Below are 26796 nucleotides of genomic sequence, written 5' to 3'. Positions count from 1 at the left end.
AGACCGTGAGCCCCACACTCTTGCAAAAAGCAGGACATTTGTTCGAAGGGAGTCTTAGTTCATTCAGGGTACTCCCACGAAGTACCATAAACTGGGTAGCTTATAAATGACAGAAATTGACTTGTCTCAGTTCAGGAGGCTCGTTAAGTCCAAGACCAGAGAGCCAGGAGATTCCGTGCCCGGTGAGTACCACGTGATGGCTCAGAGGCGGCACCTTCTCACTCTGTCCTCGCATGGTGGAAGGCGGGAGGATCTCTCTGCAGCCTCTTTTAAAAGGGTATATGATTCCATCCTGAGGGCTCCACCATCAGGACCTGATCACTCACTGCTATAGTTGGAATGTGCCCCCCAAAGTTTGTGTGTTGGAAACTTAATCCCCAATGCAACAATGTGGAGAAGTGAGACTTTTTTTTTTTTTGAGACGGAGTTTCGCTCGCTACCCAGGCTGGAGTGCAATGGCGCGATCTCGGCTCACCGCAACCTCCGCCTCCTGGGTTCAGGCAATTCTCCTGCCTCAGCCTCCTGAGTAGCTGGGATTACAGACACGCACCACCATGCCCAGCTAGTTTTTTGTATTTTTAGTAGAGACAAGGTTTCACCATGTTGACCAGGATGGTCTCAATCTCTTGACCTCGTGATCCACCTGCCTCAGCCTCCCAAAGTGCTGGGATTACAGGCTGGAGCCACAGCGCCCGGCCGAAGTGAGACCTTTAAGAGGTGAGTAGGTCCTGTAAGCTCCCCCATCATGAATGCCATTATCTCGAGAGTGGATTAGTCACTGAGGAGCAGATTCCTCATAAAACAATGAGTTCGGCCCCTTCCTTCTCTCGCCCGCTATATGATGCCTTCCGCCATGTCAGGACGCAGCAAGAAGGCCCTCAGCAGACGCAACCCTCAATCTTGGCCTTCCCAGCCCTTAGAACCATGAGCCAAATAACGTTCAGTTCATTATAAATTACCCAATCTGGGTTGGGCGCGGTGGCTCACGCCTGTAATCCCAGCACTTTGGGAGACTGAGGCAGGCATATCACAAGGTCAAGAGATTAAGACCATCCTGGCCAACATGATGAAACCCTGTCTCTACTAAAAAAAAAAAAAAAAAAAAAAAAATGCAAAACTTAGCCAGGCGTGGTGGTGAGCACTTGCAGTCCCAGCTACTCAAGAGGCCGAGGCGGAAGAATCACTTGAACCAGGAGGCAGAGGTTGAAATGAGCCAAGATTGTGCCAGACTGATGTCAGAGCAAGACTCTGTCTCAAAAAAAAAAAAAAAAAAAAAAAACAATTACCCAATCTGTGGTATTCTGTTACAGCAGCAGAATATAAATTAAGACACCTCCCTAAGGCCCTACCTCCTTGGGGATAAGAATTCCGAAGGCCTCCTCCCAAAGGCCCCATCAACTTGGGGATGAGAATTCCAACATACGGATTTTGCAGAACGCAAGCATCAGATCACAGCAAAGAACCCCTTATTTTCATTCCCTCTGCAGCCACAGTGGGATCTGGCTTTAAAAAATCTACTACCACAACAGGTGGTACTGGCCACTAAGGCCACACAGGTCACTTCTGCTGGCGAGATGGGACCGACCCTCTGGGGAACCGTCCACCACCTCCACCAGCAGGGAACCCTGGCTGTCCTGCTACAGGCCCTGCAGGAGGCTAAGCCACCCCGGATGTTGCTTTTACCGCCCTGGTGGATCAAGAGGGTGACATAAACCCACGGATATCTCTGAGCCTGCAGCACCAGGCCTGCCTGCATGTCGCATCCTGCACGTGCTCAGAGGAGAGGGTCTCTCTCTAAGCACCTGGGTGTGTGCCCCAAGGAGGGCTGCCTTCTGGGTATTCAACCCTACCCACTTCAAGGGATGGGCACCTCATAGCACCTACATCCAGGATTCCTAGGTGTGGGGTCTGCAACTGCACTAGCGTACCGAAGTCAGCATCTCGTGCTGTGGCTACAGAGGCACCTCAGGCATCCCCTGCAGCTCTCCAGGGTTCGGAAAACCCGCTCCTTGGTGACTGTGAACTTCTCTTCTCCCAGCATGAGTGTCTGCTCTACCCTGTCACTCCTCCTACCCCCTATGTCATTGGCTGGTTCCCTTCCCCTCCCAAGGACATCTTGCCAGAAGCAGAGACACTGATTCTGACACCAGGTCACTCTAGGCAACTGTGGCCCCTGTGGCCATATTCCCTGGGATGGACAGCACAGAAAGGAGGGTTGGTCTCAGCTGCAGCCATGCTCAGACCCATCTGGGAGGGCCACGTGCTGTGGAAGCTGTGCTGGATGCCCCTCTGCCAGGCCGAGGCTCACCCACAGGCACTTTTTCCACTTGAACGTCTGTGCATTGTAATATGACTTCCCAAAATATTACTCTGCAATTATTTCCAAAGACTCAAATGGGATCTCCAAATACATACAATTAAGACTAAAATTGTAATTTTAAATTACTGTTAATTTAAATAAACATAAAACGTTCCTCTCTCTAAGCCAAACGCAGGCAATAGCATCCCAATTAACCCTTAGTACTGCCAAACTCCTGCAACGACCACTTTGGACCCTGAGAGGGAGAAACAACTCCTGAACTGTGTGGAGCCTGGCAACAGACTCTGGAAATGGCCATCATCTTCCACCTGTGCAAAGCCAGCCGCCTCCCCGGCCGGGCCCTACAGAGCAGCGCTGCGTTGCTGAAAGGGCGGTGGATGACTTGGGCCCGTGGTGGCACCAGCACCAGGTCCCAGTAAACAAAGGCCAAGGATGCAAGGTCATCCCTTGTCAGCCCCACTTTGCTAGGGGATGGAGCGCAGGGGGCAGTGGCGCGAGATTCCCTCTGAGTCTCAGCGGCTTCAGCTCTGGAACCTCCTCATAGCCTCCCGTCCCCAGGCCCCCACTAAGGTGTGGGAGCAACAGGGGACCGATTCGAGTAGTCTCTAGACAGAGGCCGCTGGCAGCGGGAGATGTTCATGGAAGCTGTCCTGCTGCCCTGAGGGCCAGGAGAGGTGACAAGCACGCCTACCTCCCACAGCAACAAATGCTCCTAGCTCCCCACCCCGCATGGTTTCTGCCTTACAGGGCACTAGGAGAGGAGCAGGAACTTTCTGCTGAGGGCTGTGCCCCATGGAGGGGGCTGGGGAAGTGGCTTCACCTTGACTCCCAAACAGGGCTTCTAGCTGACCCATAGGAGGGCTGCACCGAGTCCCCAGTGTCTGGGGGCAGGGGGCCAACACCTGGGTCTCCTGAGAATTCCAGAGGCAAGAGGCCATGACCAGACCTGCCTCACAAGGGAAGAGGGAGAGCAACCCAAGGAGGAGCTGCCTGCTGCTCACATAGCATGGGACCACCCGAGGGGCCACCTTGAAGGAACACAGCCCTCCTACCAGTGTGGGGCCAGTCCGGGGCTGCCTTGAAAACAGCCCAGGAGCACTCCCTCGGGACACAGGGGAGGTTGGGGAGCACTTGAGAGCATCAGCCCAGCGAGGCCTCCCCCGGGGTTGCAGGGATGAGCTGCAAGTTGCCAGCAAGGGCACCTCTGAGAAAGCCACCCCAGGGTCCCCAGAGAGGAGGTCCAAATGAAGCACCTGCCGGACCCTGGAAGTGCCACCCAGCCCATTCGTGGAGAAGACTGCCCCCTCCCCAGACACTCCATCCCTCGGGGCGCTCCCTGGCCAGCAAAAACAGAGGCAAAGGAAGAGAGAAGGGGACACAAGGCCCTCCCTCCCCGGTCAGTTCCAGGACAGGTCAGACTCCAGCCGGGTGGGAGAAGCTTCAAAGAGTCTGTAATTACGCCTTTTCATGGCTGCTGGGACTGAAAGTAACCAAAGAACCTTTTGTTGCCTTAGAGTGACAGAAAGTTGCAGGGCCTGTCTGGATTGTGAATTTGAGCAGGAAAAAAGCCCTCCCCCAGGGCCGGCTCAGAGGGACAGTGAAGGTCAAGGTACTCATTTCTATCCTAGTCCCATCGTGGAGAACTCAGCACCCACCCGGATGGACCTCATGGGCTTCTAAGGGAGGAGTCTAAGCCTGAAACTGGGCCTTCCTCTGGAAACAGCCCCAGCAGCAGCAGGGACCACCACGATGCACCCCCACCCAACCATTCCCGCCTATACTGGTGGGGGCTGGAGGGCTGGGGAGCTGCAGTGTCGGTGAGGGATGGGAGACATAGCCTTTGCCCCCTTCCATGTCACCAACTCAGCTACTTCCACCTTCTTCTGCCTCGTTTTTATAGAGATGTGAACAGGCCAGTTTTACCCTCTAGGTAAATAACTGCTCAAGAGCTTTGATGATGGGCAGAAGCAACCTTTCCTTTAGTAGGTGGGCGGCAGGTCTGCGCTTCCTCATACAAGCACTGTGGTCTTTAGGAATACATATTCTCCCTCCCCTTAACGGAATTAGGAAAATAATATTTTTTACACTTGCAATTAAGAGAGGAACAGATGGTGACGGTTTAGAAATCTGCTCATGAGGACTGACGCTGGCAGCGGGACCAGCAACAAGACATGCAGAATGGGGGTAAACTGGCTTTTTGCAACGTGCACACAAGTTCCACTATGGCAATCTCAAAAACCAAGCACTGGGGATACAGGACAGGTGCGGACAGAAGGTTCAGCCACGGGAAGAGACAGAACAACTGGCAATGCAGAAGTGACCACAGAAAAGCCCCCTGTTTCTTCTGTGTCGACTGGGCCAACCTGCTGCTCCAGGGAAGCCTGGGCGCCAACACCACACAGAGTGCCATGCTAAAGACAGCCCATCAGCTCCCCGTGACAGGCGGGAAGGGCTGCACCCCTGGACCTGAACAATCACTCCTCTGTTTGTTGAGGACATCTGGGAGTCGCTCATTGGCAGCCTCACTCACCTGTGTCTCAAATTCACTGAAACCACAAGCATGAGAAATCCTGCAGCTGAGCAGCCACCCATAGCCAGGTGGCTTGCCCTCCTCATTTATCCCTTTTGGTGGATTCATTCAGAGGGTGCCAGGCCATCTTGTGGGTGCAAGGATGAGAGGGAACACTGACGACAGTTCCCTGGTGGCAACTGAGTAAATCATCAAATAACACGCACGATTTCAGGTGGGAGTGAGAGTCAGGAAAATCATAAAAACATGTTCTCACACTACAGTGGAATTCAAGTCAGCAATAGGAAGGTGGGTTTCAGTGGTGAATTCTACCAAACATTTAAGGGAGAAATTACACCAATTCTTCACAATCTATTCCAGAAATTGAAAGAAAATGCAACACTTCATAATTTTATGAAGAATTATCCCAACATCAAAACCAAAATTATCAGAAAATGACATATCACTACCTCTCAGGAGCAAACAAGTTAAAAATCCACCACAAATTATTAGCAAATCAAATCTAATAATGTTTAAAAAGAAGGATACACTATAACCAAGTGGCATTTTTTCCAAGGTTGCAATGTTGGTTCAACATGAGAAAAATCAATGGATATAATCAACAGACTAAAGAGAAAAAATCATATGATCAGATCAACTGATGCAGAAAAAGCATCTGACAAAACACCCAACACCGACTTCCGATTAAAAACCACTCACTAAATTAGGCAGAGCCCATCCTCAGCTTGATAAAGACCATCTACAAAAACACCTACTCAGGAAATGCCAATAAACAGTCAGATCCCACTTCAAACCCGGTAGGCCGGCCATAATGAAACAAAGAAACAAAAAACCAGAAACTAAGGAGCTGGCCAGGATGGGCAAAGTGAGAACCCTCACACACTACTGTGGGAATGTAAAATGGTGCAGCTGAAGGGGAAAACAGTTTGACAGTTCCTCAAAAAGTTTAACACGGAGTTACCACATAAGGGAACAATTCCACTCCTAAACACACACACACACACACACGAGTCAAAACAGGTACTGAAACACACACTGTCCACACATGCTCACAGCAGCATGACTCCTGACAGCCAACAGGTGGAAACAACCCAAACTCATCAACTGAGGGCACACACAAAAGTGGTGCACGTGCAGAGTGGAATACTGCTCAGCCCTAAAGAGGACGGAAGTTCTGGTAAGTGCCGCAACATGGATGATCGTGTCAACTTTATGCCAAGTCAAAGCAGCCAGAAAGAAAAGGCTACAACGTATATGGTTTCTGATTTATAGGAAACATCCAGAATAGGTAAATCCATGAAGACAGAAAGCAGACTGCGGTTGCCAGAGACTGGGGTTGGGGGCTGGGGAGTGACTGCTTAATGGAGCATTTCCCTCTGGGATGATGGGAACGTGTGGGAACTAGACACAGACGGTGTGTGCCCAACGCTGCAAATGCACTACGTGTTACTGAATGATACACTTTCAAATGGCTAATGGCTAAGGCTATGTTATATGAATTTTACCTACATTTTTAAATTTTTTTTTTTTTAGCCGGAGTTTCGCTCTTGTTTCCCAGGCTGGAGTGCAATGGCGCGATCTCGGCTCACCACAACCTCCGCCTCCTGGGTTCAGGCAATTCTTCCACCTTAGCCTCCCGAGTAGCTGGGATTACAGGCACGCACCACCATGCCCAGCTCATTTTTTGTATTTTTGGTAGAGACGGGGTTTCACCATGTTGACCAGGATGGTGTCGATCTCTTGACCTCGTGATCCACCTGCCTCGGCCTCCCAAAGTGCTGGGATTACAGGCTTGAGCCACAGCGCCCGGCCGAATTTTACCTAAATTTTTAAAAACACCTACAGACATCATCATATCTAATGGTGAGAAACTGGCCACTTTCCTCCCGAGGCTGAGAACAAGGAGGGGAGAGGGAAAGCAACAGCACCAGGGCTGCCGGGCGCTCGGGAAGGTGAGGGCAGAATCCCTGCGTTGGGTCTGTCCTTGTGGGGCCTGTCACAGTGGAGTGACAGGGCGGGAAGCCCACTAGAGCAGGCTTAAGGGTTGCCAGGCTGACTGTTGGCTTTTAGAGGTGGGGTCACAGCCTTTCTGCATCTTCTCTTGAAATCACTCAAAACCAACACAGAGAATGAGAAATGACAACGGTACCTGCAAATCTGGCCAGACCAAGTGCTGAGGCCACACAGGGATGAGGAGTCCTGGGGAAGAGGGGGAGGCAGAGAAGCCTTTTCATGTCCAGCCTCACAGTTCACCTCTAAAACCCCGAAGGGCCCAAGCACTGAGATACCAGCTCAGAAAGGGAGTGAGGCAGGAAGCAGGGGGCGGGAGCAGTCAGACCCCTAGCCACTCAGAGGAGGACACCCTGACCCCCGAGCAGGGATATCCTGGTGAAATGGCACCACAGGTTCCATACGAGAGGAGGGCGGGGAACACTGTGACACCAGTGAGCACCTGCCTGCTAAGCACTGATGCCCCTCCCCCACCCAAACCTACCGCAGACTCAGCGCCCACCCCCAGGGCAGGAGGCTGGAGAAATGGAACTCTCTCAGCTCTGGGGATGTCTGTTCCTGCCTCATGAGGCAGCCTATCCTGACTGATATCCTACACACTGCGTAAGGATTCACCTAATGATGACAGAACTCTATACATTACAGTTAGGGTTAGCGTTAGATGGAGCAGCTCTCAAGAGGGAATCTATGAGTTAAACCATCTTGACCACACAGGGGACTAAGAAATAGCAGCATGCCCATATTCTTTACAAATGTGGAGATAAATCCAGAGGACGAAGCAGCAAGAGCTTGGAGTGGTGGTCTATGGGAGTGGGCGGGGCAGGGGCTGTGGGGAGATGGTCTGGGAGGCCAGGGGCCTGCTATCTTTTTCATAAACCTTATAAAACTCTTTGACATCTTAAAATATGCATACGTACCATACTGACAACACAAACACTAGGTTAGAAAAAGCAGACCGAGCCTTTGCGGTGTGAGGGGGCCAGGGTGGGCGGTCTGGGTAAGTATCCCAAGGCACAAGCCCATCCTAGCTTCCTGGTTTCCCCAGCGTCCTGCACAGGGCATGGTGTGGTGACAGAGGCGTGGCTGAGGTTTTGAATTCCAGTTCTACCACGTGAGCAACAACCTCAGTTTCCTCACCCCTAGGAACCATTAGGAGAGTGACCGTGGCTTCCTCAGCACAATGCATGGTGTGTTTGGGATACATCCTGCCGTCCCTGCTTCTGAGGTCTCACCTAATACCTGAAGGAGCTGGACTGCTCTGGGTTGAGAAGCAGGAGCAAGACAGGCTGGGCAGGTCAGGATGTTCCCTAAGACAGGGTGCGGAGCAGGATGGTGCCGAGCCAGCTCCTGGGAACAGGGTCTGGTTACAGATCAAAACTGTGGGGAAGCCGGTGTGTCAGAACAGGCAGCTGCAACGTGGCTCAGGAGGCCCACTAAATGACAGAGCATGGCTGTGACACAGCTGTGGCCCTGCTGTGCACTGCACCCAGATATTCCGCTGGGCACGGGGCTCCTGCGGGACAATCGCCGGCTGTGGAAGATGCTCTCTGGTCTTGGGAGGGGGCTGAGCTTCTCCCAAGACCAGACCCCGCAGGCAGCTCAAGAATGGGCCCTGCCCCGGTAGGAGACTTGTCAGGGGTTAAATTTTGTCTCCGCCAGTCCCCAGCTCCTGTGTCTGGGACCTTGTTTGGAAATAAGATCTCTGCAGATAATCAAGTTAAAATGAGGTCCGTAGGGTAGGCCTTCATCCAATATGACTGCCGTCTTCACTAAAAAGGGGAAATTTGGATGCACAGATAGAGACACGGGGAGACGGTCAGGCCAAGCTTAGAACTGTGCTACCAGGGCAGCGTGGTGGTCTGTAATCCCAACACTTTGGGAGTTTGAGGCAGGAGGATCGCCTGAGGTCGGGAGTTCAAGACCATCCTGGCCAACATGGTGAAACCCAGTCTCTACTAAAAGTACAAAAGTTAGCTGGGTGTGGTGGCAGGTAGCTGTAGTCCCAGCTACTTGGGAGGCTGAGGCAGGAGAATTGCTTGATCCCAGGAGGTGGAGGTTGCAGTGAGATCGCGCCATTGCACTCCAGCCTGGCGACAGACACAGAGACTGTCTCAAAAAAAAAAAAAAGACTTCCCCAGGAAACTAACTTAGGCCTGGTCACTAGCAGTGCCCAGCAGATGACGGTCCTGAGGTCCCAGTGCAGAACATGGCCAGAGTGTCTTGCATAATCGCCTTGTGGGGACTAACTGTGGTGACCACCAGTGTGTCTGGCTGCCCGGCTGCTGCCCCTGGGGTGTGCCCTGCTCAGGCTGGCGACGCCTGGGACTGGCCACCTGGGTCAAGGCGAGCAGCCTGGGGTACAGAATTTAGGAATTGTTGTTGCCGCCAGATCAGGCGTAAAGAGCCTGCCCACTTCCTGTGGGCCCCTCCTCCTGGGCCCTGGGAAGAACTGACCACCAGGATGCCCGGGCCCATCTGCACTCTGTGGGGAAGAGCAGCTGCCCCAGGAAGCAGCACAGCTCCACTGGAGGACAGAGGCACTCAGTGCAACTGGGAGAAGAGACCTGGGGTGTCCCAGGGACCGGATCTCAAAGTCAGACTGACAGGAAATCCACGGTCTTCTCCTGGCAAGTGGTCCCCTACAAATGGCTGTTCTTCCTTTCACCTCAAAATAAATTTAAGTTTGTAAAAGCAGGGAGCAAAAATATTTAGTATAGCTGTGTTTAAGCTTTTGTGTGAGAAAGGTGAGGCCATGTTGGCTGCACATCAGCCCAGACTCATGCACAAATGCCACATCGAGAGCAGTGGTGACCGTGATGGGCTCTACTCACTCAGAATCCCCAGGCGCAAGAAGAGGCTCACCCCGTCCGTCCACAGGACAGTCTTGGCCTCTTGCTGGTGTGGCCACAGGAGATTCGGCAGTGCGTAAGTATTCAGGGGACTGTAAAGAAAAAGAGCACAAATGAATTAAGTGTCAACCAGCCGAGAAAGGAAACCACTGATTCACCAGAGAGGGGCGGTCATAGGTGGCAATGACGGGCCACACGCTGGGGAGCAAATAGCTCCCTCCCCAGAACCTCTAGAGCAGCTGGAACTCCAAGGCTCTCCAGAGCGGCCCAACATCTGAAAAACCAAGTCACAGGCTGACTGTGATTCTCCCCAAGTCTTCAAGTGAAACCTCGTGTTTATTCTCAGAGGTCAGCTAATGCTTTTGGGCCACGGGCAGCAGGGCTGCGTGCTAGGCTCGTGGGGAATGCATTTTTCAAGCCCTTTCGTAGGAAGGTAAGAGAAATATGGTGCCATTCATATTTCAGGTTTCATTTGCTCTGACAGGAAATGAAACACATTCATCAAGGTTCTGTTCCCAACTTGTTTTTTCAAATTACAAAATGCTGCATGAGATACAGAGACTGTGGAATTTGGGTCATTTATCTTAAAATAGTGCATGCCACACGTAGCAGGCTGGGGGATGCTCTACCACACACACACTTAACAAACCCCTTGCCGAGAAAGGGTCATGGTGCCTACGTGCTGGTGCCCAGAGGAGCCATCAGATTAGCAAGTGACACTGTTTCTCCTTGAGATGCAGGTAACCATCAGCGCTCAGAAAGCACCCCTTACCGACCAGCGACATCTGCCTGGACTTCACACAGAACTGAGGTGCAGAGACAGACACCTTGGTTTACATCCTAGCTCTGCCACTGACATGCTAAGACTGTGTAACCTGCCTGTGTCTCAGTTCCCTTATCATAAAGAATGGTAAGAGCACTGATATGGGGGTTCAGGCCCCAGCTCCAGCACCTGCTCCCAACCCCTCAACCCTCATCTTTCTACCACGTCAAACAAGGGAGCTGACATCCATTCCTTACGAGGTTCCTCCGCAGCTGCTGCCTTCCGACTTGCTACTTCCTCTAATCTGTTTCCTGCCTGGGAGCAGGCCACCCAGCTGGAGGTCTCCTAAACCCCAACATTTATTCCCACACCATGGGACCACTCTGATATGGAGCACAAGAGGGAGTACTGTGCATCTGGGGGAAACCCAGCCCAAACCCCACCTGCCTGCCCCCACCGTGGTGTAGGCATGAGGGGCACACCAAGAGCCGGGGACTCTAAAGGGTCCCATACGGGCACAATGCTACATGACAAGGCCACTGCCTCCAAGCCACGGTGTGCAAAGCACCTGAGGTCCTGTGCCTAGACCCTGCCCATGGCTGCCTGGCCCATCACACACCATGTCCCTGTGCCATCTGTGCCTCACCTCTTCTGTGCCCATGTGGGAAGCTTTCTGTTGCTGTTCTTCCTCTAGAATCTTCCTAGCAAACTCCTATTCATTCTTCAAATCCCAGCTGGTGCAAGCATCCCTGAATTCTGGGGGTAGTCACACTTTTCTCAGCCCTGTCTTCTTTCGGTCCTCACCATCACGCATGACCACTTCTCCCACTTCCTCGCAGGCTCCTACCTGGTCCCAAGAGGGCACACACTTTATAGGCTGGAGATGACACTGCTGGCCAGCAGACCCTCAAATGCAGCCTTGAAGAAGGCAGATAAATGCAAGCCACTGCCAAGGCTGGGCAAGGGCCTCTGGTGGGTGAAGAGGGAGCGTCGGGCTGGGGGTCAAAGATATTGGGCTACAGAGGAAGGAAACAGCCACAGAACATGCCACTGATGCCGCACGGAGCACGGACAGACATGCTCAAGCCCGTTCTTATCCCACGGACAAACGGGACCACCAGACATTTCTGACTGTGGAGGGGGTTATCACATCAATATGGAGCAGGATAATCTGGGGGAGCAGGGCTCATCTGGGAGCCCCCAGAAAGGAAATACAGAGGTTGCCCCGAGGGCCGAACATGCACAGCCCCCCGGGACAAGCAAGCTGGCTGCAGGATGCTCACCAGGTCCCTGCTGCAGGGTGTGCTGATGAAACTGTTTAGGAGACACGCACAGGGAAAGAGCTCCTCCCTGACCTCTGCCTGCTCTGGGAAGAGCCAGGCCTGCATCCCGAGCCAGAGAAAGCCTGGCCTGCCCCACTGTGCCAAGAGCCACATGCCGGCCCCACAACACACTACAAAACCACCGTGACCTGCCCCGGGGCTGCAGGCTGCCCCTGAGGCTAAGCACACAGCCGGTTTGACCAGGGGCAGAGGTGCAGCGCCTGCGAACGAGGGAGTTGGCAGTTGTTCATTCTCCCTCCACTCCACAACCTCGGGTGGGGCTCAGGCTCCTGGCTCTCTGCGTGTCGCAGTGCCCTGCAGGGCACAGGCGGCATCCTGCCTCCCTCCCTTGGCTCAGCCTCTCCCCCAGTCCACCCAGGTACAAGGTTTGCAGGGAAGTGCAGAATGCTCCAGCAACTCTCAGATAATCCCCACCATGAACTGGCAAGCGGCCCTGCCTAGCCTGGCAGTGAGTGGACGGGACAGAAACGCTCAGTGACCCGGACATCAACCCCATGCAGGCCACCAAGTGACCAGTCGCCTGCTCTTCAGCCACCACGGTGACACCAGGGCCAGCAGCAGCCTCTGAAGCAAGCCCCCTCCCACTGGGATCCTGCACAGGCCCAGCTGCACCCTCACACACCCACTCCCATCCCCACACACCCACACCCATCAGGCACTCTTTTAACATGCATCCCACCACATTGATGCAGGCACCAGGGGTGACGGGAGGGAAGGCTGGTGAAGAGGATGGCCAGGAGAGGCCATCCAGCTCACCTCACACACCTGGGAGTCCTACCTCCCCTGAGGACAGGAACTCAGGGCCTGGAAGGGCTGCAGCGCATTAAGGCTGCTCCTGTGTCCCTCTCCCTTCAGGAGTGAGCCACGCCTCCTTTCCTGAGTTCTCCCCGTGTGCCAGTTGACCAGGTGGCCATTCCAAAATAAAGAAGGGGCTTGGCTACCGAGGGCAGTGGTCTAGGTTGGGACCCGGCTCTGCCACTGCCTGGCTCTGTGGCGCCAGGAACGCTTCTTCACCTCCCTGTGCCTCTTCTCTCACCCACAGAAAGGAGACGACCATGGCCCAACACAGGCAACACTGCGAAACCCAAGGAACCCAACTGAGCCTGCAGCCCTTCCCACAGAACCGGTGGCTCCCAAGCACTCAGCAAACACTCACGGTGATTCTAATCCCGATCTGGGCAGAATCCTCAGGGACCAAGTGGGGGTGGCTTCCTTGCCCCATGGTGGCATCTAAATAGCAGGCAGCTGTGCTGGGGTAGGCAGGTGAAAGGAGCAAGAGAGGGTGCTGAGACCAGAGAGGGGCAGAGGGGGGCAGGATACAGTGAGTGCTGCTCTCCAGAGACCCCAGCACCCCTGCCCCACACCACGGGAAGCCAGGGTGCAAAAGGGTGTGACAAAAGGGTCTTCTCAGAACAGGAGTCAGCTAGTGAGAGGAACAGCAACCGACCAGCTACTGAAACAAACACGTGCTACCCGAGTCATTCTGCTTCGTCAAAACCCATACAATACACAACATGAAGAGTGAACCCTAACATGTTTTAACTATGGACTCCACTTAATAATACTGGCTTTTTTTTTTTTTGAGTCGGAGTTTTGCTCTTGTTACCCAGGCTGGAGTGCAATGGTGCGATCTCGGCTCACCGCAACCTCCACCTCCTGGGTTCAGGCAATTCTCCTGCCTCAGCCTCCTGAGTAGCTGGGACTACAGGCACACGCCACCATGCCCAGCTAATTTTTTATATTTTTAGTAGAGATGGGGTTTCACCATGTTGACCAGGATGGTCTTGGTCTCTTGACCTCATGATCCACCCGCCTCGGCCTCCCAAAGTGCTGGGATTACAGGCTTCAGCCACCGTGCCCGACCAATACTGGCTCTTATTACAGGGTGCGGTGGCTCACACCTGTAATGCCAGCACTTTGGGAGGCCAAGGCGGGTGGATCACGAAGTCAGGAGATTGAAACCATCCTGGCTAACATGATGAAACCCTGTCTCTACTTAAAATACAAAAAAAATTTAGCCAGGTTGTAGTGGCACATGCCCGTAGTCCCAGTTACTCGGGAAGCTGAGGCAGGAGACTTGCTTGATCCTGGGAGGCAGAGGATGCAGTGGGCCAAGATGGCACCACTGCACTCCAGCCTGGGCAACAGAGCAAAAATCCATCTCAAAAATAATAATACTGGCTCATCAATGATATCGAACGTACCACACCAATGTAAGATGTTAATAATGAGGAAACAGGGGAAATGGGGTGAAAGGGTACAGGAGAATTCCCTGAACTTTCTGCTCAATTTCTCTATAAACTGCTGAAAAAATTAATAAGCCTATTAATTTTTTTATATGGAACTTGATTGACTCAAAGGGCTAAATGTTTGAATGGGACACCATTAAAGAGCCAACGAGTAAAAAGAAGGTGGGGCTATGGGATTCTCCCAGAATGCAGTGCAAGTCAGACGCTGGGGAGGACCCCGGGATTCTCCCAGAATGCAGTGCAAGCCAGACGCTAGGGAGGACCCCGGGAGGAAAGCGGGCTTTTTCTGACTCTGGGGCAGGCCATCAGGCTCCGGGCACCATCCCAACCCCCCACATCACAGTCCCTCTCTCTCCAAATCGAGGAGTGTTCATGAGAAGTCTCAGGATTTTAGTTATTTACCGACTTTCCCCAGTACTGCTTTCCTGAGGGTGTGGAGGGAGGGCAGGGAGGATGGAACAGCAAAGGAAACCTTAGTAACCGTGTCACCCTTTGCCCGAGTCCCTGGCTTCTCCCAGGCTGCCACATTTCCCTCCTCACGGCCTCAGAGAGTCCCCCTCTCTCTATTCAGCTGTTGGCAGAGAATTGCTTTTTTGCTAGCTTTCCCTTTTTTTGAAAAGTGTGTTTCTTTAGAAGGCGTCCCAATGAAGCCTTTCAGAAAGGCAATTCAGCATTCTCTATCAAGAACTTAAACAGGCATATCCTTGTGCCCAAAAACTCCATTTCCAGGAGGATTCACATGTATAAAAAATGATGTCTGAAGATTTTCACTGCAGCAATCTTTTAAAAAACTGGAAACCTAAGCACCCATAAGTAAGAGAACTGTTAAATAAATGACAGCAGAGTTTGCATGCTGCTAAGAGTCCATGGTGTATATGGGGTATGTGTGTGTTGTGTGTGGTGTGTGGGGCATGTGTGTGGTGTGTGTGAGGTAGGCATGGCATGTATGTAGTATGTGGTGTGTGAGGTGGGTATGATATGTGTTGTGTGTGGTGTGTATGGGGCATGTGTGTAGTGTGTATGAGGTGGGTATATGTGTTTGGTGTGTGGTGTGTATGGGGTATGTGTGTGGTATGTGGTGTGTATACGGAATGTGTGTGGTGTATATGGGGCGTGTGTGTGGTATGTGAGAGGTGGGTATATGTGTTTGGTGTGTGGTGTGTATGGGGTATGTGTGTGAGGTGGGTATGATGTGTGGTGTGTATGGCGTGTGTATGGTGTGTGTGAGGTGGGCATGGTATATATGTAGTGTGTGGTGTGTGAGGTGGGTATGATATATGCATTGTGTGTGGTGTGTATGGCGTATGTGTGTGGTGTGTGTGAGGTAGGAATGGTATGTATGTAGTATGTGGTGTATGAGGTGGGTATATGTGTGTTATGTGTGGTGTGTATGGGGTATGAGTGTGGGGTGTGTGAGGTAGGCATGCCATGTCTGTAGTGTGTGAGAGGTGGGTATGATATGTGTGGTGTGTGTGAGGTGGGCATGGTACATGTGTGGTGTGTGTACATATGCACACACATGCATACCTGTGCACTGCAGATGACAGGCAGGCCAGCTATCCAGGACACCCAGCGTTGACCAGCTCAGCCAAGGTAGGGCTCAGCTGGGGAGTGGCCAGGCCCCCAGCAGCTTGGGACCCTGAATGCACTAGCAGCCAGGAGGAAAAGAACGATCTGTGTCCCCATCTCCACCCAAAGCACCTTCACAAGGAGCTGATCAGGAAGCCCAGGAATCCTGGGGAAGACATTTTCTGTAACTTCCTGGGCAGGGGAGGTCCAGCGTGCGTGGGCAGGATCAGTCCCTCCTGGGATGTGCAGCTGAGGGGGCGGCAGGACCGCGGAAGTGTGCTGCACGGGAAGAGAGTGGCTGGGAGCACAGCCACCCGAGCTGCAATCCCAGTGGAATATCCAGCCCCACCCTCAGGCCCCGTGGGCATCACAGAAGAACAAAGGCACTCCGGAAGGAAGCCATGCACGAGATGGCCCAAAACCCGAGCCGTCCTTTGAACTTCTGCTGCAATTCTGAATCCTTCATAGATGAAGTTCAAAATACAGTATTTTCACATATACAGATCTTCTTCCAAAAACTGCTTTCCCTTCGAATGTCACCTAGTACCATTATGCTCTCTTACACCAAGCTTGGAGGTGAGCTGCTTCCCCAGGGCCTAGACCACAAAGCAGCCCTTTCGAGAACCCAGGAGGAGCAGGGGGAGCCTGACTGCTCCCCTCCCCTCCCTCAACTGCAACACTAATTGAAAGGGGGAGGAGAATATCTCAGACCCTTCCCGTAGGAAGCACATTTGCAGAATTAAAAAGCGAGTAAGTAATCTTCAGACTAGACGCCATAGAAGGCTAAAATATTTTCTAAAACTCCAATGTTTCACCTCAAGGACTTCCACATGGAGGGAGGCAGAGCATGCCGTTGGCATATTCGTCCAGGGCCCCAGTGTTCCTAGAGGGAACACTGAGTTTCCCACTGGCCCGCAGTCTGTCACTGCAGCTCAAGACAGGAGGCTCTAGGGAGAGGCCGGAGCTACTCACTGACCCCAATGGCAGCCAGAGCGAGGACTATTCATGGAACAGAATCTACCAAACTGGCTTCACAGTCACCAAACACACTGAAAGAAACTCAGTGACTTTAGGCTACGACCAGTAGAATGAATTTTTTTTTTTAAATAAGTGCTAAGGTTCTAAAGACGGTGAGACCCACAAGTGGAGGCTCCCCTGTCTTATGTGCTGCTGTGGCTCCAACTCCTAAGCAATTCCTGAATCCATTCAGACTCCGCTGTGGAGAGACTGGAGGTGGCAGGCTGTCCGTTCCACCGCCTAGTGCTGGACTACAGGAAGCAGACAGGCGCAGTTCCAGGGACAGTTTCCCAGGGAGTGGCTTGGGAACCTGGGCCCAGGAGACTGAAGTCAGAGCCCCTAGGATCCCAGAGGAAGGGACAGGAGGTAGTACAGTGGCCTGACAGGTCCCGGAGGTGGAACAAGGCAGCAGGTGCAGCGGCGGGTGTGGGCCACTGCTGAGCAGCCTGGTGGTCCCCGCAAGGTGTGAACGGGCACCAAGCCTCAACATGCTGCCCCACCTGCTCCTTGGGTTACTGTGAGGACAAACCCACCTGACAGACAGGAAGGCTCTGTGTCACACACAGTCAGCAAGGATCCCTGTATCAGGAGGGGTGGCACAGGCTTTCACCTCAGCGACTGAGCAGCCTGACCCAAGCCAACCTCTTTTGGCCCAGAAGTTTTTGCATTCAACCCTGGCCCATCTACAGTGCACACAAACCGCAGTGCAGACACACGCTGCTTTATATATAACAAAACGCAATGGCTCCTGTTCCAGATAGCGCAGATGCGTGAAAATGACTAGAATTCTAGAAGGCAAGCTCCTCAGAGCAACAAAGCCCTCTGGCTGGCCCACTGCAGTGCGTGGCACACAGCAGGTATTCAACAGGTGTTTGCTGAAGGATGAATGAATGGATCAATGGATGTTTTTAAAACCTTTTTCTTATACACACTTAAATGTGCTTTCACAGTAGATACACACACAAGGTATTCAAGATATCTGCAAGTAAAAGGCCTAGGGAAGGTCGGGCGGGGTGGCTCAAGCCTGTAATCCCAGCACTTTGGGAGGCCAAGGCAGGCGGATCACAAGGTCAGGGGTTTGAGACCAGCCTGGGCAACACAATGAAACCCCATATCTACTAAAATACAAAAAATTAGCTGGGCATGGTGGCAGACACCTGTAATCCCAGCTGCCTGGGAAGCGGAGGCAGATGTATTGCTTGAACCTGGGAGGCAGAGGCTGCAGTGAGCTGAGATTGTGCCACAGTACTCCAGCCTGAGTGACAGAGCAAGACTCCTTCTCCAAAAAAAAAAAAAAAATCAGGAGACATTAGGGCCCTCCTCTGACATCTCTGCAGACTGGAGGATTGCTCAATAACCATAGCAGGGTGCCTGCCAGAAATGAGGCCAGCTCCTCTCCTGCCTCCAGGGAACCTGAAGAGTAAAGGTGTTCCCCGGGCCTGAGCTGTAACACCCTGTAACAACCAGGCAGCCATCAGGACTCCTCAGCCCGAGCCTCGCTCACCCTGCTGCTCCCAGAGAGCACTGGCTGACAGCTAGAACTCAGTGCTCTTATGAGCTCCCTCTCCTTAGCAACGCTGTCGGGGACTGGACGTGGTTCCCAAATACAAGATCCTGTCCTGATCAGCCCCCTTGCAGATCCTGAAACTCCTCCTCGGTGAGGCCACAGTTTCCACGTTTCAGATTCGAAGCACAAAAGGACAGATCTTTGAATAACCCACATATCCTAAACCATAGTATAGTCTCAGAAACACAAAGTCTCTCCTCTGGCCCTTCCTTGAAATGGCCTGACTCTACATGTCACAAAATGGATGGGAAGCAGCATCTCCACGACCCAAAATATGAAAACTGTAAACACTTCCAGGTCTTCCAAATAGCAATAAAAATTATTTAATATAATTTCATATTAAGTCCATTTAATAGAAGTCAAAATATCTCAAGCACATACACTACCAGAGTGAACTGACAGGAAACTAAAAATTCCAACAGATACAGCAACATAAATTAAAATGAAAATGTGAAAAAAAAAATCACTTCATTGCTATACAGGATTTCCAAAGATGATGCTCCTAAAATCGCTTTCAAAACAATATGTTCCAACTTCCCACTAATCCAAATTACTCTAGTGACGTCTGGCTTAGGCAGCTCACTGCAAATATGCAGCCTCATTATTTTACTTGGAATGGTAATAACGACGAAGCATCTATTTCCATCCCTCTATCACTAAGGCTAACATGAACCTATAATCTGCACTGAAACTGTTCCATTTCTGATTAGAATCAGAAACACTCCAGATGGGCTCAGCACAGCCAAGGGGGGGCTGTCCCACAAGGCCACGGTGTAGGCAGGCACCAATGAATCACGGAGGCAGCTACCTTTTGTTTTTTAAATGTGAAACGTTTCTGAATGGCTTATGCAGCATGTATTTAATTTAGAACTTCTACTGAGATGAAGAAAGAAAAAGAATACACGCTCAGCTCCAGAGACATGTAAATGAGATTGGGGGAGAGAAGGCAGAGCATTAATTCCTTCCGTGACCCCTGAATAGCAGCAGTGGGTCTCAGCATCTTATCTCCACCAAGCAGGCCAGCAGGCAAGCTGCCACCTCGTCCTGTGCAAGCCACAGGCACCGTCCCCAAAAGCAGGCAAACGACTATCTCATTTGTTCAGGGATAGCAAAACGGTCCAGGGTTGGTAGCCATGTTTTCTTCCCAAGGAGACCTAACTGCTGTCATCTTTCTCTGGGACCCAGCCTCCCTGAATAGAGTAGAAAGGCGGCCAGCAGAACCCAAACTGTTCTGCCCACAGGCTCCTCCCTACAGACCACACCTCAGTGCAACACAGTTACCAAATCCAAGATGCGGCATCCATGAACTGAAAACCTTCTGGAGCAGAAGATACTTATGGCTCTTTTTTCCTAACATAATCAGTATTTCTTACTGCAAACCCTAGAAGATGTTTACCACTTATAACCAGAAATACTGTTTCTTATAAAATAACCATAAAAGGTAAATTATTCAGTGACCAGTCTTTCTGGAAAAGAGTAACCCTGCATGAAATTGAGGTACTGTCCCAAAAATCTAGATGATGGGTCCTGTAACTCTAAATATGTGAATTTTTAAATAACTCCGTATCAGGCCCATTTAACAGAAACTATGTCAAGCAGACACACTATTAGAAAAAGTATGAAAATAAAATTTCAAACTGATCAGCTATATCAAGAAAAAAAAAAAAGAAAAATCGCTTCCCTGCTTTTTAGGGTTTCCAAAGATGGTGTTAAACCCAGCCACGGTTCTGACGTCCAGGAAAGCAAGTGCTATGGTGCAAAAGGACAAGGGCTGGCCGGGCGCGGTGGCTCACGCCTGTAATCCCAGCACTTTGGGAGGCCGAGGTGGGTGGATCACGAGGTCAAGAGATCGAGACCATCCTTGTCAACGTGGTGAAACCCCGTCTCTACTAAAAATACAAAAAATTAGCTGGGCACGGTGGCGCGTGCCTGTAATCCCAGCTACTCGGGAGGCTGAGGCAGGAGAATTGCCTGAACCCAGGAGGCGGAGGTTGCAGTGAGCCGAGATCGCGCCATTGCACTCCAGCCTGGGTAACAAGCGAAACTCCGTCTCAAAAAAAAAGAGAGATCAGTGGCAGCTCTTTCCCAACTAACCCAGGCAGCGTGACAGAGAGGCTTTCAGCACAGTCCAGGGTGCCTGGGATTCAAAGCTCCTTCACCAACCCCCTCCATGGGTGGAAAATGCCCAGATCTTCGTTTCTATGACACGAGACACTGAAGGTTGCTGAAAAATGCTAGTCCCATCTGACTGGGGCAGCATTTTCATTTATTGCACACCATTAAGGTTTTGGCAAGAATCATTGTGCTAGATGCCGTTATCCCACCAATCACTGAGCACTTCTCATTTCCTGCCCCTGGTGCTGCTGGATACTCTATGGCAAGTGGCCGTCCCTGCCCACACACCTGAGGACAGAAACCTCCAAGTCTGCCTTGCCAGAGAACTGACCAGTGTGTCTGACAGATGGTGAGTCCTTTGCTGTACATGGCCCTAAAAAAAGGAGATAATTCTTTCACTCAGACCAAAGTAATCAAATGCTGAAAGGGCTTACAATGAAACATCATATTCCCCAATCTGGACTTCCCCACTCCACTGGCCATCCTGGTCATTATTTCTGATTTTAATTCTACTGGTAGCTATTTTCCACCTCTCTAAATAATTTTTAAACTCCCTCTCCGGGTATCAACTTCAGATAATATTTATTGGAATCCCAGTATGAAAGGTGAGCTTTGCAGGCCACAGCTGACCTCCCAGGCTCCGGTGCAAGTGACCAGATGATCACACCAGCTACCGCAGTCACACTCACACCGAGGGGATCCATTCTTAGCGAGAGCACTGGGATAAAAGACATCCTTCCAAGAGCTCCCACCTAACTCTGGGAACACAGAAGCATCCATTAGAAAGCCAGTGGTCATGCAGCCTTTGGGATGGATACAGGCTCTTTTCTTAACTTTATAAAGCCCTGGATTAGGCTGGCACTAATGTGGCATGTCACTGCCGCATGTTGAGGGCAGGAACTGGCTCCTGCTCCAGTGTGCATCCTCTGCGCCCAGCACCAGGCCCGTCTGCTTGATGCAGGATGAGCAAGTAGCTCCACCCAACCCTCACAAAGAGTGGAGCGGCCAAGATGAAGTCCTCACAGGCTTCTTTGATTCTTTCCACTATATGAGATATTCTCCGTATCTGAGGGATGAACAGCAAACAAAATGTGCTTTATCCATACAAAGGGGACGGGAATCGACCCTAAGAAGGAAGGAAATTGATGTGATGCATGCTACGACACAGATGGGGCCTGAGGACTTCAGGCAGAGTGAAAGAAAGCCAGGTGCAAAAACACAAATGACTGTATGATTCCACTCAGATGTGGCACCTGGAGTCGTCAATTCACAGAGACAGAAAGTAGAATGGTGGCTGCTGGGGGCTGGAGGAGTTAGTGTTTAATGGACAGAGTTTCTGATTGCAAGATGAAGAAAGTTCTGGAGATGGATGTGGTGATGGCCACACAACACTTTAACGCCACAGAATCATACACTTAAAAATGTTTCCCATGATAAATTTCATGTTATGTGTATTTACCACAATTTAAAAAAACTAAGAAAATGAAGATATCCTTGATGTCAGAAGCCAGGAGAGCGGTGCATCGGGCATCACACCAGCAGATTCTCCCAGAACGTTTCCTCCGTCAGGTAACCACGAGCCTGGGCTATCCCAGAGAGAAGCCTCAGAGTAAAATCAACAACCTCAGTGGAGTGGCTCCATCAGGGAGTGACAGGGGCATGACTTACTACTGGAGGACAAGGCAGCAGTCAGGGAAGATGGTCCACACCTGTTTTGAACTGTGCGGAACACGCAGAAGCTCTTATCCAGACCCAGAGGGCTGCCCTGTCGACCACAAGCAGCTCAGGACCAGTGGCATGGGCAAACCCCGGGGTCCAGCCGGGTCCTGGGCACAGGCCTGCACTCACCGGGCACTACAGAGAGGATGGAGGTTTCACTGCAAATGTGTAAAAGGATATTTTCGCCAATGGTAAAGTGGACTTTTAAATAACATTAAGGCTTTTAAACAGATCTTATAAATGAAAGGGTTCCCCCTGCCTCTGTTGAGAACCAGAGTTTCTTTCTGATTCTTGGGAAGGCCCCTTTAGAGTTGATTCAAATGGAAAACACACCATGGCAGCCATTGCCCTGGGGAAAGGTAGACTTTATGGCTGAACTGGATGCCTGAGTGCTCCTGGTTTTCAGCATCACATGGAGTGGCTCAGCAGCCCATTCATTTTATGAGCCAGCCCCAGGGAGAGGCATGGATACCAGGTCATATCTATGATGGGACACAAGCTCTACCCTTCCCAAGCATTGATCCTGAGATTGATCAATCCTGAGCATTGACGTCTGCAAAAACAAATCACTTAGGTGCAGAGACACCACAGTGACCATCCCGCCGGGGTTCCCGCCTGACTCCTTCCACATCCTGGTTAACATTTCCCGCCAACAGGGCAGGCCACAGACAGCTGCTCTGCCTTGCTCCTGCTGAAAGCCAACAGCAGAACAACTGAGCCCTGAATACAAAAGCCACATGGGCCCTCGAGGTGGTACTGTGGCATCTCCTTTGCCCCCACTTCCTTGCACTGCGACCGGCCTGGAACTTGCCCTGGGAGATGAGCTGGGGTGGCCCAGGCTTGGGGGCAGAGCTGTGAAGCATGCTTCAGCTATGCATTTTCCATTAACCAGAGGAAAATCAGCTATTGTGAGAAGAGTCACACGAAAGTACTTAAAAGCTGTCACAGTCCACTTATTTGAAATAAAACCCATCCCATTAGAAACACTGTCAGTGCAGCCCATTACCAGCACTCTGCTCTGTATAAAATGCTGACAGCTGGAAGGTAAGACTTTAAAACTAAAAATCAACAAGCCATTCCTCAGCCATACCCAGGAAATGAGGCAGACAGGGGCAGATACTAGACCCACCCACACAAAGAGTTGCCCTACACCCACGCCAAGAATCCTAAAAGTTACCGTATAAATTGCTAGCTTTCTTTTTTTTTTTTCTTGAGACGGATTTTCACTCTTGTTGCTCAGGCTGGAGTGCAGTGACACAATCTGGGCTCACCGCAACCTTCACCTCCCAGGTTCAAGTGATTCTCCTGCCTCAGCCTACCAAGTAGCTGGGATTACAGGCATGCACCATGCTCAGCTAATTTTGTATTTTTAGTAGAGACAGGGTTTCTCCATGTTGGTCAGGCTGGTCTCGAACTCCCAACCTCAGGTGATCCACTTGCCTCGGCTTCCCAAAGTGCTGAGATTACAGGCGTGACCCACTGCGCCCGGCCAATTGCTTGCTTTCAAGCAATACATAATGATGCAAATAAGGCTGCATGGGTTGAGGCACTGGACTTCTAACGACGCCCTCTCTCAGTTCTGGGGCCCACAACAAAGCTAACCCCACTGAGATGAAAAGCCACCTACCCCTTTTTCATCACTTCCAATACACATTTCTGAACCCATCCCAAACTGGAAGGAAGGAAGCAACTGAATCTGAACTCATGCCCAGCTAAACCGGGAAACACGCCCTCCTTAGAGAAGGGAGACCCACCAACTCCCGGTGTCAGATGTCACATACCCTCTACTCCCACCCAGGGCTGGGGCCCCTCAGGAGAGTTGGGTATCCCTGAGAAACACCCAGCAACATGCAGAACCACAGGGATAGGGGAGACAAGGTTCCAGGCAAATGCTCCTGGGAGACAGTTAAAGATTTCAGAGCTGGAGAGAGCTTAGGACACCCCGGTCCTCAGGCTGTAGCTTAGGACACCCCAATCCTCAGGCTGTAGCTTAGGACACCCCAATCCTCAGACTATAGACAGCAGGTAGACACCACTGAGCTGGCGACAGTCCCAAAAATGGTCAGCTTGACTGGGATGAGGGAACCTGGTCTTGATTACCTGTCCAATGCCCTGTGACATCACTCCCCCTGCCTCTTGCAGCTGTGTTCGATTTACATGGAATTAACCTCATGTATAAAAAATGTTCCTGGTTCATTTGCAAACAGGTAGCTCTGAGTAGCACATTCGGAGGTTGCCAACCTTGGGAGGCAGAGGAGTTTGAGACCAGTCTGGGCAATGTGGTACAAGCCCATCTCTAGGAAAAATTTTAAAAATTAGTTGGGTGTGGAGGCACATGCCTGTGACCCCAGCTGCTTGGGAGGCTGAGGTGGGAGGATCACTTGAACCCAAGTTGTCGAGGCTGCAGTGAGCCAAGATCCTATCCGTGCACTCTAGTCTGGACGACAGAGCAAGATCATGTCAAAAAGAAAAGAAAAGGAAAAGAGAAAAGAGAAAAGCAGCTGCCAAGTGAATCCAGTACACACTTCTCTCAGTAGTAAATTTTGTATTTACAGCCAGTTCCCAAATTGACTCATAAAAATAGCATCTTGGAAGCATGTGCTTGATTTCCTGCTGAAAGGCCCTACCACTGGATGGTTAGGCTCACAGGCCCTGGCGTCAGAAGGGGGTTGGAATCTCCCCTCTGCCATGCCTGGCATTTAGCCTTGCCCTTTGACCCCAGTTCTTTCTTTTTCTTTCTCTTTCTTTCTTTCTCTCTCTCTCTCTCTCTCTCTGTCTCTCTCTCTCTCTCTCTTTCTCCATCTCTTGCCGATTCTGCAGATACTCTACAGGCCTTCCATGTCCCAGGAGCCAGCTTTGCCCACAGTGCTCTTCCTGTTCCTGCTCCCGGCCAGCTCTCCTGCCAAGGCCTCTCGGAGGCACAGAGAAGAGTGGGTTCTCTTCCTAGTTGCTCTTCCACTAGGCTGTGACACACTGGTCAAGCTCCTCCTCCACAGGCTCTGAAGACAGCACAGACAACTGTTCCACCTCTGCCACTTCCACTGAGTAGACAAACTGAGCCTGAATGAAGCCACAAATGGGGCATTTGGGGACACAATCAGCCTGGCAGATGGGATGGCAACAAACTCACAAACACCCTAGGCCTCGAACCCAGGCCTCGAACCCACACCTCCACTCAGGCTCCCTCTCCTTGCCATCAGACTCCAGATCTCGTAGGCCTGGATCAACCTTCCCTTCCCTGAGGGCTGACTACCTCCCATGCCCCCAGCCCCAGCCTACCATCAGAGGACAGCATGGGGCCACATGGTGTCACCCACATGAATAGATCCAGGCTCTGTTGGAAGAGGCTGAATTCCAGGCAACACCTACCCATCAGTCCCAAGGCCCCAAGCATCAGTACCTTTATGCAAATGGCACCAGGCTGGCTGGTTACCTCATAACATGAGAAAATGAAGCCAGCCCATCACCACAAACACACCGTTAGCTGGTATTGACAGCTATCATACCCTGAACAAAGAGTCTATAAGAAAATGATGAAAAATACTAAAAAGTCCATGCTGTGCAAAGTAACAGAGTCTAACCACACAGGAGCCACTCCCTTCCCCCTGTCAGAAGGAAGCACCAATAACTCACAGCAACCGGCAGCCCCTGCAGAGTGGACACTCCAAGGTCAAGGCTAGAACATAAATGAGAGGAAACAATTCAGGGTGACCCACGGTCCCCTCAGCCACTGATTCACCTATGCTGGCCCTATCACCTACAGAGGGAAGCTTAAAGAACTCCTTCCTCCTCCCATCCCCCGCCACCTGCCTGTGCAACCCAGGGGCCACCACTACAGCCTGGGGGCCTCTACCAGTTTGGGGAAAGGAACAGAGGTTACCAGTGGCTGTGAGCCTGCTAGCATGGGTCCCAGACATCGCCACCAGCACAGCCACCAACATCCCCTGAGGAGACACAGGGCCCAAAAAGGAGGCCCTGAGACTCTGCTTGAGGGCTGAGCAGCACAGCAAGCCACATCCTCTAAGGCCCCATGGGTGAGCCCCCATGGGACAGTCCCTGCTGGACCACTGCCCTTGCCTGGAGAACCCACTCCACAAGACCTCTCTTATCCAGCTTGCCTCGGCCATACAGGGAAAAAAAAATTCACTTCCACTGGCTACCAGCTTGCTTCCACTCTGGGGCACAGCAGCTGCCCTGGGGACTAAGCTACAGAGACCCCCAGTTTAAAAGCCAACCCACTGACCATGAAACAAAAAGGCCCTCCTGAGGATCTGCAGAGTGGTCTAACATCAAAGCCTCCCTCTACAATGAACTCCATAACAAAAGCCATAAATACGAGAAATGAGTCAGGAGCAGTAGCTCCTGCCTGTAATCCCAGCATTTTGGGAGGCTGAGGTGGGCAGATCACCTGAGGTCAGGAGTTCAAGACCAGCCTGGTCAACATGGTGAAACCCCATCTCTACTAAAAACACAAAAATCAGCTGGGCATGATGGTGCATGAATGTAGTCCCAGCTACTTGGGAGGCTGAGGCAGGAGAATCACTTGAACCCAAGAGGTGGAGATTGCAGTGAGCCGAGACCACGTCACTGAACTGCAGCCTGGCGAACAAGAACAAAAGTGTCTATTAAAAAAAAAAAAAAAAAAACGGAAATAAAAGGTCAACATTGACAAGTGATTCTCCAGTCAGAAAATCCAAGAGGAAGAGCAAGCAAACCATTTACATCAACAGAGAGACTGAAGCAAG

General features: G+C 51.5%; 1 protein-coding gene across 46 annotated transcripts in view; it reads right to left on the bottom strand.

Moving 5' to 3' along the window:
• APBA2 (amyloid beta precursor protein binding family A member 2) overlaps nucleotides 1-26796 on the bottom strand; it is a 220867-nt gene that overhangs the window by 170910 nt on the left and 23161 nt on the right. For 26 of the 46 annotated variants that reach the window (XM_035306452.3, XM_035306465.3, XM_054258236.2 and 23 more), the window contains one exon: nucleotides 9692-9801. The exons of 4 other annotated variants lie outside the window; for them this stretch is intronic. The gene's annotated coding sequence lies outside the window, so the exon portion shown is untranslated. The remainder of the gene's footprint in view (nucleotides 1-9691; nucleotides 9802-26796) is intronic. 16 more of the 46 variants (XM_035306455.3, XM_078375933.1, XM_078375942.1 and 13 more) reach the window with 1 other exon arrangement.

This window comes from Callithrix jacchus, chromosome 6 (assembly GCF_049354715.1).
Source record: "Callithrix jacchus isolate 240 chromosome 6, calJac240_pri, whole genome shotgun sequence".
Classification (NCBI taxonomy): domain Eukaryota; kingdom Metazoa; phylum Chordata; class Mammalia; order Primates; family Cebidae; genus Callithrix; species Callithrix jacchus.
The sequence above is the reverse complement of the archived record's forward strand: the minus strand, read 5'-3'. Positions and strand labels throughout refer to the sequence as shown.